Source organism: Megascapheus bottae, chromosome 15, assembly GCF_031878675.1.
Source record: "Megascapheus bottae isolate mThoBot1 chromosome 15, mThoBot2.hap1, whole genome shotgun sequence".
NCBI classification, from domain to species: Eukaryota; Metazoa; Chordata; class Mammalia; order Rodentia; family Geomyidae; genus Megascapheus; species Megascapheus bottae.
Genome location: NC_143523.1, coordinates 53,439,774 through 53,444,452, shown reverse-complemented (window position 1 = coordinate 53,444,452; position 4,679 = coordinate 53,439,774). Strand labels below are relative to the sequence as shown.

The 4,679-nt window shown below is 37.2% G+C and overlaps 1 pseudogene; it reads left to right on the top strand.

Annotated features, from left to right (window-relative positions):
• Positions 1 to 1,038: 1,038 nt before the first annotated feature.
• Positions 1,039 to 1,976, top strand: LOC150054361 (large ribosomal subunit protein uL18 pseudogene; annotated as a pseudogene).
• Positions 1,977 to 4,679: the final 2,703 nt, after the last annotated feature.

The window sequence follows — 4,679 nt, the reverse complement described above, 5'->3', positions numbered from 1 at the left end:
GTATATGGCAATTCGCCATTAAACTTCTAAATAACTCATGTTCACAGGAGAAACCCTAAGAGAAATCTAAAGGATTTAGAACTAAACAAATATAAAAATATATGACATGTCAAAATGTGTGTAAGCAGCAAGAACAGTACTTATGGGGAAATTTATATTATTGGGTAAAAATATTTTTAAAAAGAACTAATATCAGTAAGTCAAGATTTCATGTTAAAAGATTAGAGGACAAAAATAATACAACTGTAAAGCAAGGTGAAGAAAAGCAATAATATATACTATAGGTAGAAATCAAGAAACCTGAATATTGGCACCAAAAAGGAAAGAGAAACAATATGCTATCACGAGAATAACAAACAGATTAATAGACCAAGCAGACCTGAAACACATGTATATATGTGTGGTGTGTGACACACACACACACACACACACACACACACACACACACACAAACATATACGAACAAAAGCACACACATGCTGATCTTTAACAAATGATGGTAGAAACATTGGATACAGAAAGACAAAAAATATTTTTTATAAATTTAGATGATAAACTTTTTTACAGAAAGTTACTCAGAATGGACCACAGCCCTAAATGTATAATAGAAAACTATAAAGATTCCAGGTGATAAAATAGGAAGAAATCTAGGTGACTTAATCTTTTAAATTTATTTTATTTGTTTTCTTACTTTAAGTAGCTGAAACGAGACATTCCAATTCAGAAAATCAGTTTACAAACATCAAGCATCCGATCAGTATTACTTCTTCCATCTTTCCTCCCCCTGTCATCTCAACCCCAACCAACCCTTAGGTGACTTTTCATCTGGCCATGAGTTTTTGGTAGGCCACCAAAACCATTATCCATGAAAAAAAAAGATAAGTCAAATTAATTAAAATTGAACAATTCAGAGTGTGGAATGTGGCTCATGTTCAAATACTTGCCTAACAAGATCCAGGCCCTGATTCAATTTCTAATACAACTCCTGTCATCAAATTTTAAGCAATTTTACTTTACAAAAAAAAAAACTGGGGATCTCTAATCTGCAGGATGGGGTTTGTTAAAGTTGTCAAGAATAAGGCCTACTTTAAGAGATACCAAGTGAAATTTAGAAGACGTCGAGAGGGCAAAACTGACTACTATGCTCGGAAACGCTTGGTGATCCAAGACAAAAATAAGTACAACACACCCAAATACAGGATGAGAGTTCGTGTAACCAACAGAGATACTATTTGTCAGATTGCTTACGCACACATAGGAGACATGATCGTGTGTGCAGCATATGTGCACTAACTACCCAAGTACGGTGTGAAAGTAGGCCTCACCAATTATGTGGCTACTTATTGCACTGGCCTGCTGCTGGCCCGCAGGCTTCTCAATAGGTTTGGGATGGACAGGATCTACGAAGGCCAAGTGGAGGTGACTGGTGATGAATACAACGTGGAGAGCATTGCTGGAAAACCTGGTGCCTTCACCTGCTATTTGGATGCAGGCCTTGCCAGAACTACCCCTGGCAATAAAGTCTTTGGTGCCCTGAGGAAGCTGTGGATGGAGGCTTGTCTATCCCTCACAGTACCAAGCGATTCCCTGGCTATGATTCTGAGAGCAAGGAGTTCAATGCAGAAGTACATCGGAAGCACATCATGGGTCAGAATGTTGCAGATTATATGCGTTACCTAATGGAAGAGGATGAAGATTCGTACAAGAAGCAGTTCTCCCAGTACATAAAGAACAATGTAACTCCAGACATGATGGAGGAGATGTACAAGAAGGCTCATGCTGCTATAAGAGAGAAACCAGTCTATGTGAAGAAGCCCAAGAGAGTAGTGAAGAAGAAGAGGTGGAACTGTCCCAAGATGTCCCTTGCTCAGAAGAAAGATCGGGTAGCTCAGAAGAAGGCAAGCTTCCTCAGAGCTCAGGAGTGGGCTGCTGAAAGTTAAACCAAGTGATTTTCTATGAAGATTTTTTTTTCAAAAAGACAAGCAAAAAAAAAAAAACTGTTACGAATTAAAAGGCAAGCTGAGACCAGGAAAACAATACCTGCAAAACACATGTGGAAATACTTTTAAAATACGTTTTGTACCTATATAATTACATAAAATATTCTTAAAATTCAACAGTAAACAAAATAAATCTCCATTCTCAACATGGATGAAAGATCTGAACACCTCACCAAAGATGAAAAACAGATGGAAATGAATATAGGAAAAAAATACATCTGGCTGGGAGTTTGGCCTAGGATTAGAGTGCTTACCTAGCATGCACAAAGACCTGGGTTCAATTCCTTGGTACCACATACATAGAAAAGCTGGAAAGTGGTGCTGTAGCTCATATGGTGGAACCCTAGTCTTGAGAAAGCCCAAGGACAGTTCTCAGGCCCTGAGTTCAAGCCCCAGGACCGGCAAATAAACAATTGAGAGCACCATATGCAGAAAAATATAAAGCCACTAGAACACACATGTACTGCTATTGAGAATTCAGAAATGGAATAGCCACTCTGGAAAATGTTTTAAGTATTTCTCCTGAGGCGAAACATGTCTTTTATATACCACCTTGCAATTCAACTCCTAGGTATTTATCTAAGAGAAATAAAAGCATGTTCACAAAAAAACTGGTAATAAATATTACAGTGGCTTAATTCATAATCACAAAGGCAACATATAAAGTCCTTCAGCATGCAAATACATGAAATGTGTTTCACTTTACCATGAAAGAAAACATCCCAATCATAATTTTAAAATAGTAATAAATACGCCACAGCTGAATTGCTCATGCATTGTACAAAATGATTTTAAAAAAGCCAGCCTCAAAAGATTGCATATTGTTTGATTCCAATTGTGACATTATGAAGTCAACAGTACAAAGACAAAAATCAAGTGATTCTCAGGAGATGGGGTATAGGGATAAGATAATTGTTGTCCCAGGCAACAGAAATGTTCTATACCTTGATTTTTTATTAGTGGTGTCATGAATATACATACATTTATCAAACAAATAGGAGTTTTCACTAAAATGCTTGATTTTAATTAGGGAAATTATAGCTGAACAAACCTATTAGTTAAATTTGTCTTCTATATAATTAATTCAAATATTTTGTCATAAAAGTTGCACTTTGTCAAAAGCTTTTCCTGCATCTGAGATTATTGATTGAGATTATCAAAAGATTTTTGTCCTTGATTCTACTTAAGTGCTGAATTATGTTCATTGATTTACATATGTCAAAGAATGCATGCATCTGTGAAATAAAACCAATTTGATCATGGTGTTTGATCTTTACATGATAAATTCAGTTTGAATTTTACTGAGAAAATTTCATCAGTGTTCATCAAATAGGTTATTCTGCAACTCTCTCCTTCTCGCTCTCCCTCTCCCTCTCCCTGTCCCTCTCCTTCTCCCTCTCCCTTTCTCTCTTCCTCTCCCTTTCTCTCTTCCTCTCCCTCTCCCCCTCTCCCTATCCCCCTCTCTGTTGTTGTTGCATTCTTTTTTTCCATATATTTTATTGTAATTAATAGAAGGGTTACATTATATTTGCCAGATAGAAGGTACATTAATTCACATACATTGATACCCTTTCTCATGTCTTGGTCCCCATTTCCATCCCCCCTACCCCCACCTCTCATCTTGTTTCCCCCCCCTTCCCTATCCAATTTCAAATAACCAAATACAAATACATCCAACATATCAGATAACAAAGTAAGATACTGGAACAATATGAGATAATCAAGGGATAGCAAAAGAGATGAGAGATAACATAGTACCTTAAGGACAACAAGCACTCATTATATGACTTTTGTTTCTATATCCTAGGGGTCCTTTCATTTAGTGTCCTACTATATGACCTTTTGTATCTAGGTTTTGCTCTATTCAAATCTCTGCTAGGAGAGCCCAAGGTTTCTACTGATTATGACAAATGAGGGAAACCATTGAACCTAAGTTCTTTGAGTCTGGCTTACTTCACTTAATATGATTTTTTCTAAGTCTTTCCATTCCCTGACAAATGGGGTGATGTCATTCTTTCTGACACCAGCATAGAATTCCATTGTGTACAAATACCACATCTTGTTGATCTACTCATCAACTGAGGGACATCTGGGTTGGTTCCATATCTTTGCTATGGTAAATAGTGCTACAATGAAACATCGTTGTGCTAGTGGATTTAGTCTGACCTTGTTTCTGGACAATTGGGTAAATGCCTAGTAGTGGAATTGCTGGGTCATAGGAGAGCTCTACATTTAGTCTTACTGCTTTCCATAGTAGTTGAACAAGTTTGCACTCCTACCAGCAGTGTAGTAGTGATCCTTCCTGGCCACATCCCCTCCAACATCTGTTGTTATTAGTTTTCTTGATCCTGGCCATTCTAACTGGAGTGAGGTGGAATCTTAGAGTTGTTTTGGTTTGCATTTCTTTTATGACCAGAGATGTTGAGCATTTCTTCATGTGTCTATAGGCCATTTTTGTTTCTTCTTCAGAGAAGACTCTCTTTAAGTCTTTGGCCCATCTTTTAATGGGATGGTTGTTTCATTGGAGATTAGTTTTTGAGCTCTTGATATATTTTAGGTAAGAGGCCTTTATCCATTGTGTGGTCGGTGAAGATCTTCTTCCATTCTGTAGGCTTCCTAATTAATTTACTAGCTATGTCCTTTCCCTCTTTGCAGATGACACGATTCTGTATTTAAAGA